A 15,254-nucleotide genomic window follows, 5' to 3' on the forward strand; every position below is an offset into this window, starting at 1 on the left:
AAAACTAATTTGGTATGTACAAATATGTGACAAATGCAATGATCTTATCTAAACGTTAAACGAGTGAAATGTCATATTTAATAATTGGGTCTGATCAATACCAACAGTGCATTACAGATTTCAGTTCTTGCTTTAACTAATGATTCAGTAGATATCTGGATTGTGAGAGAAATTTAAATAAGGAGCATCTTCAGGGGAAATAGACAGCCTGCTTCCCCAGATAAAGGATTTGAACCACTTACTTTCAACTATTCTTGGAACTCTTTCTCTCCAAACCATTGATGAGCTATGTCTCATTCTACCTTACAGAGAGAGAGTATGGGAAGAACAAAGAGGTAACATGATTGAAACCTTTAAGATCCTGAGGGGCATTGAGAGGGTGGATGTGGACAGGATGTTCCCTCTTAGAGAATCTAGAACTAGAGGACACTGCTCCAGGTGTGGTCTCATTAATGCCCTGTACAAGTGAAGAACAACCTCCCTATTTGTGTAATCAATTCCCGTCACAATAAACAATAACATTCTATTAGCTTTCCTAGTTATTTGCTGTAGCTGTATGCAAGCTTGTTGTGATTCATACATTTGGACACCCAGATCCCTCTGCATCTCAGAGCTCTGCAATCTCTTGCCATCCAGATAATAAGTTTCTTTTTTATTCTTCCTGCCAAAATGGTCAATTTCACATTTTCCCACATTACACTCCATTGGGCAGAGCTTTGCCCACTCACTTGGACTATCTGTGTCTGTTTACAGCCTCCTTACTTCATCTTCACAATTTACTTTCCGACCTATCTTTGTGTCATCAGCAAATTTAGCAACCATCCCTTCGGTCCCTTCATCCAACTCATTTATATACATTGTACAAAGTAAAGGCACAGGGCTCGTACCTGTGGATCATCCCAACCATTTATGCCAATTCTCTGTTTCCTCTTTGTAAAGAAATCTTCAATCCTTGACGATATGTTGCCCCCTAAACAATGAGCTTCTTATTTTCCACAATAACCTTTGACGTGGCACTTTATCAAATGTCTTCTGGAAATCTAAAGACAGTGCATCCAAACAGCTGCAATGACAGCAGATTTCCTTCCCTAAAGGACACTTAGTGAAACAAATGGCTTTTGAAGTCAGTCAGCAATGGTTTCATGGACTTTCTAATTCCAGACTTTTGTTGAATTCAAATTTCACCCAGATTTGAACCCAGACCCCCAAAACATTACCCTGGCTCTCTGGAGCATTTGAAAGTGACAATTTCTCCCCCTTGGAATGCTTCACTCTGTAATAAGATGTAAGTTTTTTTATTCATTCCAGGGATGTGGGCATCGCTGGGCCAGCATTTATTGATCATCCCTATTCGCCGTTTAAGATTTAACCACATTGCTGTGGGGCTGGAGTCTCATGTAGGCCAGACCAGCTAAGGACAACAGAATTCCTTCCCTCATGGACTTCTGTTAACCAGATTAGTTTTTGCAGCAATAGTTTCATGGTCATCATTGGACCTTTAATTCCAGATTTTTATTGAACTCATATTCCACATTCTGCCCTGGTGGGATTTGAACCCAGGTCGCCAGAGCATTGCCCTGGATTACTACTACAGTGACAATTCCACTATGCCACCACCTTGCTTTCACCAACTGGTTTTGTGGAATAGAACGGAACAGACAATGTTTAAGATACTGGAGCATCGACCGAGTAATTGATGTCTTCAACTTTCACTGGGGCACTTTGTGAAATAAATTCTGTTATGATAGCACCAGGGAAAAATAAAGCTTCTGGAGATTGTTGAATCAAACCAGCAACATTACCATTGTAGGGATATGGGGGTAGGGCCTGGGTGGGATTGTGGTCGGTGCAGACTCGATGGGCCGAATGGCCTCTTTCTGTACTGTAGGGTTTCCATGATTTCTATGATTGTCCATCAGAGCAGTAAACCTGTCACTCTTACCTGTCCATATACGTGACTCCAGTCTCACATGACATGGAATCGAATAGAATCCCTACAATGCAGAAGGAGGCCATTCGGCCCATCAAGTCCGCACCAACCACAAACTCACCCAGACCCTATTCCCATAACCCCACATATTTACCCTGCTAATCCCCCTGACACTAAGGTCAATTTTAGAATGGCCAATCAAACAATCCTGCACATCTTTGGACTGTGGGAGGAAACCAGAGCACCCGGAGGAAATCCACGCAGAACGTGCAAACTCCACACAGGCAGTGACCCAAGACTGGAATTGAACCCAGGTTCCTGGTGCTGTGAGGCAGCAATGCTAACCACTGTGCCACCGTGCCGCCCCATGATTTACTACAATTTACTTGATTTACTTAATGTAACTCCGAAGTGACCTGAGAAGCCAATTCCCAGCTTGGGTCACTATCTGAGTGGAGTTTGCACATTCTCCCCGTGTCTGCGTGGGTTTCTTCCGGGTGCTCCAATTTCCTCCTACAGTCCAAAGATGTGTGGGTTAGGTGAATTGGCTGTGCAAATTGCCCCTTAGTGTCACGGGGATTAGCTAGGGTAAATGCATGGGGTTATGGGGATAGCGCCTCGGTGGGATTGTGGTCGGTGCAGACTCGATGGGCCGAATGCCTCCTTCTGCACTGTAGGATTCTATGATTCTATTATTCTGAGCCAGATGAGGACTATGCCCCATCACCTCCCCAGCGAAATTAGGAATAAGCAGTGAGAGCCTTGTTGTCACCCCAAGAACAATATAAATAGGAAAGATTTTGGCAAAATTATGAGATTGAATATGCAATAGGAGCATTTCAAATGATACAGTGATTTCAGTGATGCACTGCAGTAACTCACCAAGGCTCGTAATTCCGCACCTTCCAAATCTGAAACCTCCACCACTGATGACAAGGGCAGCAGATACTAGGAAACACCACCACCGGCAAGTTCCCCTCTGAGACACCCACCAGCCTACATGGAAATGTATCAGCCGTTCCTTCACTGTCGCTGGGTCAAAATCCTGGAACTCGCTCCAGAACAACACAGTGGGTGTAGCTACAGCACATGGATTGCAGCGGTTCAGGAAGATGCTCCCTGTCAGCTCTCAGAAACAATTTGAGATGAACAATAAATGCTGGCCTTGCCAGCGATGTTCATAACCCATAAGAAATAATTAAAAATACATTCATTAAAGCCCCACGGCTTCACTGTTAGCCTTCAAATGTTTCTGCAGTCTCAGTAATAAAAAGTGAAATGAACACATAAAATGTCCTGGATCTAAGTCAAATCAATCATTATAAGACTTAAGAACAGAGATTTTAAAAATATGTAGACTTGGCATAAAAATACATTTGAATATCTTTACACAAATGCTTTCTAAGTTCGACATTTATTAACAGTCCGAAAGCCTAAAGGAAAGAACCAGAGAGACAGGAGCATAAAGGCAGTATTGCGAACTGTGAAGGCAAGGTGCTGTCAGTATGTAATTATTTTATGTCAAACTGAATTAATGGTTTATTTGAATCGTGTCAAATTAAATTTTGAAACATTACTGTCAGTCGAGAAAGGGGTTAGAAGAAAAATGTTGCTGATGACTTTTATCTCGCTGCTTTAGTAATAGGAGTTCCGTATATATTTATATGAGGAGTCTTTGAATACTACAACTTTGTCTCAACGGGTAAATATTCTGCAACGTTGTTCACAAGACTTGGACTACATATTCTAAGCCCTTACTGCACTCAGAGTATGACCTCCCACCTCCCCACATTCGATTATATCTTCTATTATTTCTCACACTCACTGAATGCATTAACGTTTGGCCCTTTGCAACTTCCTGATCTCTAAATTGCTTACTGTGCTCCCTAACTCAGTGTCATCAGCAGCCGCAGACCTATGGCACCCTGATCCATCATCTCACAAGTTTAAAAACAGGAGGCTTTTGCTCCAGCACAGATTAGGTAGCGTGGAGGACAGCTCAATGGAGTACAGCTTCAACAGTGTTGTTCACTGGGAATTTGGTGGAATGAGGGAATTTGTTGCGCGTGAGGGAGGAGATGCTACTCTGGCCTTTTACCGGATAAGGAATGCCTCAAGACAGGGAGAGAAAGGAAGTGAGGCATGAGGGCTGAGATTTAGAGATATTTATTAGCTGAGAAGGTTGGTGAGTTTTACTATTTCTTTTTTTCCTCTGTCAGTAATTACATACTGACAGCACCTTGCCTTCACAGTTCTCAAGACTGCCTTTATGCTCCTGGGGCATTAGTATAAACAAGGATCAGGAAGATATGAGCACTGTATTAACTTTATAACTCAACGAGTTGAACAACTTAATATAATAACAAATACTCATTGAGTGATATTTCAAAACTTGAAACCTTACATAGTTAAAGTAAATATATTGCTGGCGTTGGCTGTTCCTTGATTCGAGGATGAAATCTATTCAGGGCGTGTATCATGGGACTTCATATGACTGAACAGCTCAATCTTCCACCCACACACCTTTGGGTACACAGGGCAGGATGTCCATGGGGTACTGGGACCTGGAGTGCAGGATTTCTTTCTTTTCTATCCTTCTCTGCCAACACTGTGCCTCATCTTTGAGACATTGTGACTTTAAGACATTGAGCATGTTGCAGCTTCAAGGACCAGTTGTCATTATTTTGAACCACTGGTAGTGAGCTCCTCCCAGTCATTAATGTCAGCGCTGCCTGCCTTCAAGAAGAGCTTCAGGCTGTCTTTAAAGCATTTTCTTTCTGCACTCACTCGTTAACTTCTGTATGAATGGTATGCTTTGTCCGTATAGCACGCAAGAAACAATACTTTTCACTGTATGCTAATACATGTGACAATAATAAATCAAATCAAATCAAAGAATGAAGGCCAGTCCGTCACGCAGACCAGCCTCCCATCCATTGACTCTGTCTACAAGGGCTTTCTGGGGTCAGGGTGGAAAATGGAACAATCAGATCAGCTATGAATGGCAGAGCAAGCTCAAGGAGTCAAATAGCCTCCTCCTCTTCCTTATTCTTATGTTTGTGTGCGTAAATACAATTGAAACTTAAGGCCCCAACATATCCTGATTAGTGGGAGGAAATAAATTGATACATCTTTTAAGAGGTTCGGGAGCTGTGATGCTGTCCTCACCACGTTTAATGCGTTCCTTGAAAAGATGCAAATTCAGCCAAACGACACCCAGCTCACCTGGGCCTCTTGTAGACGTTGATCTAACAGAGTGTGTGTTCTAAATCATAACTTATCCCAGAATCAGCAATTTTTGCAGCAGTGAATATCAAATGTCACAGATTTATTAAGTATACAGTAATTAAGCAGTAATTATAACAAAAGCCTTGTGGGTGTAGTGGGAGACTCAAACGTGTTGCATTTCACATTTCAGTCCACCAGTTGGTCAAACCTTAATTGAATCTCTAAGCAGGCATTCTAATAGCCACTTCTTGTCCTATTTTCTTAGGCCTTCTATGTGAAAATTTGCATGTTTTTACATAAGCACCACAACTCAAGATTCGGTGTACTGTTCTTTAGTGGTGATTTTAATTGTAACACGTTTCTTTCAGGGTGCCAGGCTACAGATATGGGCAAGGCTCATAATTATTGCCAGTCCCGGAGCAACTGCATGGTGTACCGGGCAATTTCAGAGGGCACTTAAGGGTCAATCATATAATTGTGGGTTTGGAGTCACATATGAGAGCAAATTGGGTCAGGATGGCTGATTTTCTTCCTTAAAGGACTTCAGTGAACCAAGTGAGACTTTTTGACAATCTAGCAGTTTGATGGTCACCATTACTGCCATCAGCATTCCTTTCACATTTCAAATGCATTGATTTAACTAAATTTCAAGTCCTCAAGTGCAGTCCATGAAGTTTGACTCTCTTTAAATCATTAATCAAGGCCTCTGGGTTCATGGAACAGTAACATAAGTTTTAAAGTTTAAAGTTTTTTTTATTAGTCACAAGTAAGGCTTACATTTACACTGCAATTAAGTTACTGTGAAATTCTCCTCGTTCCCACACTCCGGCGCCTGTTCGGGTCAATGTACCGAACCAGCATGTCTTTCAGACTGTGGGAGGAAACCAGAGCACCCAGAGGAAACCCACGCAGACACGGAGAGAACGTACAAACTCCACACAGACAGCGACCCAAGCCGGGAATCAAACCCAGGTCCCTGGCGCTGAGAGACAGCAGTGCTAATCACTATGTGATGATATGGTGCTATTGATATATTTTATGTTTAAGTAGGGTCTACTTTAAGGTTAAGTATTTTGTTTCAAGCAGTCGGTTTGGTTGGATGGAACACCACAGATGCTGGAAAGCAGGATTTGTGTTTATTTAGTTTAATGAGCTTTTGTTTACCAAAGGAAAGAACCCTTGGGGTGTTTTATTGATTAATGTGATAGAAGGTACACAGGGTCAGGTGATACTAGAAATGGGAGGAGCTAGGTCTGTAGCTGAGAAAAACAGCTTTCTAAGTTCAGTTGCTGTAGAGGGCTGTTTACAGATACAAGCCAACAAGCAGCTCTCTCTACATAGTTTCTCTCGAAGCTCCAAAGCTGTTAACAAAGATTAAAACAAGTATGTCTGGATTTGCTAACTATTTTAAAAGTGGGGTTTAAGTCTATAAGAGAAATGTTGCTTAATTGGAACTGAATAGTAATAAGTTTGAAGTTAAGAATTGTTTCTTCTCATATTAGTGATTGTTCAAAAGTTAAGATTAAGCTGTTTAATTTTGGTAGAGTTACACTTAAACTGTGTTATGAATAAAGCTTGTTTTGATAAAAGGATCCCGAATTTGTCAGTGGAATTACTCTTGGAGCAAAACATTCTTTCTTCACATTCATGTCAAAATAGAAAATTGTTGGGGTCCAGTCTGGCTTCAGAATATATCTTGGGGTTCTGGTCTGGCGCCCTAACACAGAACCATTATTCTAACACCCTTCACGTTGAACATTAGAATCCCTCAATCGTGTTGTCAAGTCAATAATTTCACTCTAATTCAACTCAACTAAAGGCAGCTTCTAATTATAAACCTATAACATTCCATATCAATGTACTGCTTCTAAAAGGGATGACGTATTTGCAGAGTTTTTTATCGACTCATTTACATTCTCTGCAGTAGAGACATCAGTTCACACTGAAAGAATGACCATTGCTTTAAGGTCACTCGTAATTCAGTGGTCACAAATCTAAATTGACTTTTAATTTCTCTCTTAAGAGGGAAAAGCTAATTGTTACCATTACTTCAACAAGAGGGAAATCAATAGCAGTCTCACACTGACAAGTTTCCTTACAACCTTATGACACTAATGACACAGGGCTCAGGGGAATTATATTTGTTCCATTATTTGCCAAGCATGTATAAAACCTGCTTAAGATGCATAGAGTGGCATTTATTCTCTCACACTCAGTCAGTTATGTAACAGTCACTTCTAGTTACATATCACTTTGTACATAATAAATTGTCTCCAGGCATTGGACAGAAGCTTTGGTCTGCTTGAAATCTTTGCCTAAAGGTAGCACCACAATCTCCAACAAGGGTAGGGCAAGGCGGTCGGTCCTGAATCTGTCCAAAGATGTGCAAGTTAGGTTGATTGGCCTTGCTAAATTGCCACTTAGTGTCAGGGGGACCAGCAGGATGAATACGTGTGGTACAGGGATGGGGGCTGGGAGGGATTATGGTCGGTGCAGACTTGATGGCTGAATGGCCTATTTCTGCACTACGGATTCTATAATTCCATGATTCTATGAATCCACCCCAGCTGGACAGGGGAATCAAACCTTGTGCTGTTACCACCAATCTGATCTACATCGACCATCCATCCAACCAAGTCAACCAATCCCCAAAGAGTCTGAGTTGCTGTGACAACATACAGCTACACATGTATTTTCACACCAACTTTTACAGGTGCACCATAGCAAGTACTTTTTTATCACAGTTTGGCATGGCTTCTGCTCTGTCCAAGGCCACAAGAAACTACAAAGGGTCCTGAACGAAGCCCAGGCCATCACTCAAGCCAGCTTCCCATCCAGTGACTCCGGCTACACTTCCCACTGCTTCAGAAAAGCAGCCAGCATAATTAAGGACCCCATACACCCCAAATATGCTCTCTTCCACCTTCTTCCGTTGAGAAAAAAATACAAAAGTCTGAGATCACATACCAACTGACTCAAGAACGGCTTCTTCCCTGCTGCCATCAGATTTTTGAATGGACCTACTTTATGTTAAGCTGATCATTCTCTACACCCTAACTATGATTGTAACATTACATTCTGCACCCTCTCCTTTCCTTTTCTATGAATGGTATGCTTTGTCTGTATAGCGCGCAAGAAACAATACTTTTCACTATAATAATACATGTGACAATAATAAATCAAATCAAATCAAATCAAAAAATTGCATGTTGTAGGCTGGATCAACGAATGATGATGTGTCACAGCAGTAGTGTAAGTCATGAAAACAATACTTGTTTTAAAGAAAGCTACACTAAAAAAGGCTGGAATTCAAAATGGCTCCAAGCCACCAGTCATTGTTGTGGATCCAGCTGTTAATTTTCAAGAGGAATAAGACAATTTGACATTGTCTCAATGTTTGTCAGGCAAGGAGATAAAAGACCTGCCCCAACCAAACTTTCTCAGAAGACTAAGGAAATTTGGCATGTCAGCTACGACTCTCACAAGCTTTTACAGGTGCACCATAGAAAGCATTCTTCCTGGCTGTATCACAGTTTGGTATGGCTCCTGCTCTGCCCAAGACCGCAAGAAACTACAAAAGATCGTGAATGTAGCCCAATCCTTCATGCAAACCAGCCTCCCGTCCATTGACTCTGTCGACACTGCCTCGGAAAAGCAGCCAGCATAATTAAGGACCCCATGCACCCCGGCCATTCTCTCTTCCACCTTCCTCCATCGGGATAAATATACAAAAGTTTGAGGTCACGTACCGACTGACTCAAGAACAGCATCTTCCTTGGTCATCACATCCTGGAGTGGGACCTGGCCCCTGAGTTCTTGGCTCAGAGGCAGGGCTGCTACCCCTGCACCACAGGAGGATATCAGACTAACAATGGATCAGCTGGATAAGGATGTTTTAGAGCAGATAACCAAAAGCTGTGTCAAAGAGCTAGGTTTTAAGGAGTTTCTTAAAGGAGAGAGGTGATCAATGGGAATTCCAGAGTTTGCGGCCTAGGTAGCAGAAGGTGTGACTGCGAATGGTGCAATGGTAAAAACTGAGGACGTTAAAGAGGCCAGGATTAGAGAAACACTGCTATTTCACATGATTGTGAGGTGAGAGGGGACTATAGAGATAGGAAAGCGACAAGACTATAGTGGGATCTGCAAAGAAGGTTGAGAATTTGAAAATTGAGGTGTTACATAACCAAAAGCAAATGTAGGACATCGAGCACAGGGTTGATGGCTGAACAGGACCAGGAGTGAATTAGCACGCAAGAGCAGAATTCTGGACAATCTCAGTTGCAGGGCGCATAATGTGGAAGATCAGCCTGTAATGCATTGGAAGTCATGTTTAGTGGTAGCAAAGGCATTGATAGGAGTTTTAGCAACAGATTTCCTTGAAGGTCCATGCTGAGTTTGTAGTATTTCCTGATGAGTGCATTCACAGTGTAGCTAGAGGTTACTTTTCTAATTTCTATTTTCAACCAGCACAGAGACGATGGTCTGAATGGCCTCTTTATGCACTATAACGTTTTCATGGTCCTAACTCAATTTCTGTAGCTGCAGCTTGGGTTCCACTGTTGAAATTTGCCTCTGGCCTGCCTGGACATCCTGTTCAGGATGGAGCTGTACACAGACCTGGATTTCAGACAGGCTTCCAACAATGAAACTGGGGAAAATCACCTGATCGCTAAATATTTGATTTATGGCCAGGGAATTTGACCAAGTGAAAGGAACTTCACTAGAACATTGTTGCAAAAGACACTTTGCAAATGATGATTTGTACTCTTTGCATTGTCAAATGTAAGCATTGCCAGGATTCCCTGTTTTAGGGAATCATACTCAAGTTGTACACTGCCTCCAGATTTACACTTCCATAGGATTGTAGAAATAACTCATTATTAAAGATAAGCTTGTCGCTTATATGCACCTTAAGATGAAAGTACATTTTTATTTGTCCTTTGCTCCTTCCTGACTATTTGCACAATTATAAAATATATTTCTCCCAGCTATCTCCGTGGTAGAATTTTTAAACTCTCACCGGGATGCTTTTACTACTGTTGAATGCGATGTCCAGCATTTTGACTTGGGGCCCATTCACCATGCCCCACTGTGACTGGTTAAAGCCACAGTGTCCAAACTTATCGGTGAAGCAGCTCATGAACATTCCTCTCTGACCGTCGGATGACCAACATTCTCCTTCAGTGTCAAAAGAATAACTTCTTCATCACTGATGACAACACTAGCTCAGAACCTTTATCCTGTGTTGTATAACACCAGCACACTCTCGTCTTTGTATCTGTAGGCCGTGAGATGGAGCAATCCTGAGGGAGCACTGCACCGTCTGACCTGTCAGCTTTCATTTAAGATAGCAAACCGAGTGTTTATCTGCCTGTTTAGGTTGATGCAAGGTTGTCGACATTCCTGGAATGGTCAGGGATCTCCGGGAACTAAAGATCACTCAGCCTGGGAGAAAAGTAAGTTCTGCTGGGAGAATCGTACCTCTGTGGACTGGAGATGCATTTCAGTACTGCGACAGGTAAAGATATAAGGCAGAATTTTCCCAAAAAATTCCAAGTGTCGAATTTGCGTGAAAACTGGAGTAATTCACCTTGTTTTTTCAATGGGAGTTCAGACAGACAAGAATCTCCCACACTCTGTGCACTGCAGAGGCCACGAGCGTGAATATCATTAAATTTCAGGGGGTGGGGCCTGTTCCCACTGGAGAGGCTGAAATCAGCACTCTGGGCGGGCCACTGCGCATGCGCTGATCTGTCAGCTAACTGCAGACGCCGCCAGAAATCCGGCGCTGGGAGATGCAAGCGGGGCGTGAGCACATGCGCGAACCCCATGAATCAGCCACAGTGAGAAGGGGGAATCCTGGCCAAAGTTACCATAGTACCAGATGACCAAAGTCTGCTCTCCCCTTTGAGAGGGAGAGCTGACTGGCGGTGATTTAATCGAAGGATCACCACACCTCAGGCAAGGGGAAAGGATGAAGAGGCAGGGCCTTCACAAATACAAGAATTGAACCCGCGCTGTTGGCATCGCTCTGCATCACTAACCAGATGTCCAACCAACTGAGCTAATCGACCCCCAAGCCCTAGTTAGATGCTCAATCCATTAATTACCAACAAACTCAAGCCCAGTTCAAAAAGATAAAGTCCATGCAACAAGAAATAATTGGCAGCTGGCATTGGTGGACAATATACTGTGCCAGCCTCAAGCTGTGGCCAATAAGGTAAGCAAGAGCAACTTATTTTCTAAAATTTGTTAGTCCAAATGCTCCTGTAACTTTGCTTTGCTCGAAGGTGACATGAATTGAATTTTGTAGAGAAATGACTTTCTAGTTTGATAAAAGTTCACTCTGATACATGAGGGTGATCACTCATGGTCCATGCTGTCAGCTTTGATTGGGGTTAACAGGACCTCTGCTGGGACATTGAATTGGATTCCTGGTTCTGAGCACTGATGTGTCATTGTTCAGCTTGTATTCAACACAGCATGTGATCAGTTGTGGCATTCCGTGCAGTATCCCTATTGCATGCCTTAAATTAGAACAAAATCTGAGGTCACGTATCAACTAACTCAAGAACAGCTTCTTCCTTGATGCCGTCAGGCTTTTGAATGGATCTACCTCGCATTAAGTTGATCTTCCTCTATACCCTAGCTATGCCTTGTATCGCTGAATATTGATTTTCCCAAAAGTTTTAAACACAGCTTGGTATGGCTCCTGCTCTGCCCAAGACCACAAGGAACTACAAAAGTCATGAATGTAGCCTAATCCATCACGCAAACCAGCCTCTGTCTACACTACAATTTTCTGGTCAGTATATATTCCTCAACCAACATCCCAACAACCTGTCCTGGTCCCTCTGCGCTAATGCTATAGTTAAGAAAGCCCACCAATGTCTCGACTTTCTCAGGAGGCTAAGAAAATTTGGCATGTCCGCTATGACTCTCACCAACTTTTATAGATGCAACATAGAAAGCATCCTTTCCGGAATAACATAGCTTGGTATGGCTCCTGCTCTGTCCAAGACTGCAAGAAACTACAAAGGGTCGTGAACAAAGCCTAGTCCATCACGCATACCAGCCTCACATTCATTGACTCTGTCTACACATCCCGCTGCCTCAGCAAAGCAGCCAGCATAATTAAGGACCCCACGCACCCCAGACATTGTCTCTTCCACCTTCTTTCTTTGGGAAAAATACACAAAAGTCTGAGGTCACGTATCAACTAACTCAAGAACAGCTTCTTCCGTGCTGCCGTCAGACTTTTGAATGGACCTATCTTGCATTAAGTTGATCTTTCTCTACACTCTAGCTACGACTGAAATACTACATTCTGTATTCTCTCATTTCCTTCTCTATGAATGGTATGCTTTATCTGTATAGCGCGCAAGAAACAATACTTTTCACTGTATGGTAATACATGTGACAATAATAAATCAAATTAAAGCAGAACACCATTTTTTTTTTGTTTAACGTGTAGTTATTTATTTGCATGAGAAACACTTAGAGAGATGACAAGGGAAGTCAGACTAGGAAAGCACTTCACGAATTGTTGCGGATAAAAGCAAAATTCTGCAGTTGCTGGAATCTGAAACAAAAACAGAAAATGCTGGAAAATCTCAGCAGTTCTGACAGCATCTGTGGAGAGAGAATAGAGCCAACGTTTCAAGTCTGGATGACCCTCTGTCTGAGCTGAACCTGAATCATCTCTGAAGGGTCATCCAGACTCCAAGTTAACCCTATTCTCTCTCCACAGATGCTGTCAGACCTGCTGAGATTTTCCAGCATTTTCTGTTTTTGTGTCATTAATTGTTACATATGGCTAAACTTCAAATGAGTTTGAGAAAACTTTTGCCATTGTTTTCTGCAAGATTGCAAGAATGCCATGAAAAAGAAGCAAAGCAAAGATGAACTAAAATGGTAGCATTGAAGTAAAGGTTTGACCAGAATTGGGAAAACAGGGAGTAAGGTTTGGGTGAAGGTGATTTTTTAACATGAGCAATGACCTGGAGATGTCACTTGATCAACTGTATGTGAACAATTGTCACATGATCAAACATAAAGGATTATATGGAATTGAAATTGGCAAATAGATAAAAGTTAAAGATCATAGAATCATAGAATCATACAATGCAAAAGAGACCCTTTGGCCCATCGAGTCTACACCAACACATGAGAAATACCTGATCTCCCACCTAATCCCATCCACCAGCACTTGGCCCATAGCCCTGAATGTTGTGATGTGCCAAGTGCTCATCCAGATACTTGTTAAAGCATGTGAGGCAACCCATCTCCACCACCCTCCCTGGTAGCGCATTCCAGACTGCCACCACCCTCTGGTAAAAAAGTTTTTCCTCACATCTCCCCTAAACCTCCTGCCTCCCACCTTGAACCTATGTCCCCTCGTGACTGACCCTTCAATGAAGAGGAACAGCTGCTTCTTATCCAGTCAGTCCATGTCCCTCATAATCTTGCATACCTCAATCAGATTGGCATGGTAGCACAGTGGTTTGCACTGCTGCCTCACAGCGCCAGGACCCGGGTTCGATTCTTGGCTGGGTCACTGTCTGTGTGGAGTCTGCACGTTCTCCCTGTGTCTGTGTGGGTTTCTTCTGGGTGATCCGGCTTCCTCCCACATTCTGAAAGATGTGCTGGTTAGATGCATTGACCCGAACAGGTGTCGGACTGTGGGGATTAGGGGAATTTCACAGTAACTTCTTTGCAGTGTTAATGTGGGCCCTACTTGTGACTTTTAAATAAACTTTACTTTAAGGTCGCTCCTCAGTCTTCTCTGCTCCAATGAAAATAACACAAGCCAACCCAACCTCTCTTCATAACTTAAATGTTCCATCCCAGGCAGCATCCTGGTGAATCTCCCTCCAGCGCAATCACATCCTTCCTCTAATGTGGTGACCAGAACTGCACACAGTACTCCAGTTGTGGCCTCACCAAAGTTCTATACAACTCCAACATGACATCCCTGCTTTTGTAATCTATGCCTCGATTGATAAAGGCAAGTGTCCCATATGGATTTTTCACCACCCTACTAACATGCCCTTCTGACTTCAGAGACCTGTGGACAAACATGCCAATGTCCTTTTGTTCCACAGAACTTCCTAGTGTCCTACCACTCATTGAGTACTTCCTTGTCAAATTACTCCTTCCAAAGTTTATCACCTCACACTTTTCAGGGTTAAATTCCATCTGCCACTTAATCTGCCCATTTGACCATTCCACCTATATCTTCTTATAGCCCAACACACTTCACCTCACTGTTAACCACCCAGCCACTTGTGTCATCTGCAAACTTACTAATCCTACCCCCTACATCGGGGCCCAACACAGATCCATGTGGTACATCACTGGACACTGGCTTCCAGTCACTAAAGCAGCCTACTGTCATCATCCTCCTACGACTGAGCCAATTTTGAATCCAGTATCCCTGGTGAATTTACCTTCTTTACAAGTCTCCCATGTGGGACCATGTCAAAGACTTTGCTAAAATCGATATAAACTGCATCTACACACCTGGTCACCTCCTCAAAAAATTCAATCAAATTTGTTCGGCCTGACCTCCCTCTGACGAAGCCATGCTGACTATCCCTGATCAAGCTTTGCCTCTCCAAGTGGAGATAGGTGCCCTCCTTCAGAGGTTTCTCTAATAGTTTCCCTACCACTGACGTGAGACTCACTGGTCTGTAGTTCCCTGGTTTATCTCTACAGCCCTTCTTAAATAGTGGAACCACATTAGCTGTTCTCCATTTGTCTGGTACCTCCCCTGTCGCCAGAGAGGAATTGCAAATTTGGGTCAGAGCCCCTGCAATCTCCTCCCTTGCCTCCCACAGCAGCCTCATGTTGAATTCATGTGAGATTTATCCACTTTTAAGGCTGGCAACACCTCCTTTATCTAGTGTCCCCCATAGATCCCATAGCATTATTAGAAGAGAAGGGAAGTTTTTCTAGTATCATGAGCCAACATTACCCCTCAACCATCAGATATATTAAATGACAAATTATCACGTCACTTTTTGAGGGACGATACTGGTCATGAGCTGTTATATTCACCTACTTCACAAGAGTGGTTGATGATGCTTCTAGAAGA

The sequence above is a fragment of the Mustelus asterias genome, chromosome 4 (assembly GCF_964213995.1).
Source record: "Mustelus asterias chromosome 4, sMusAst1.hap1.1, whole genome shotgun sequence".
NCBI classification, from domain to species: Eukaryota; Metazoa; Chordata; class Chondrichthyes; order Carcharhiniformes; family Triakidae; genus Mustelus; species Mustelus asterias.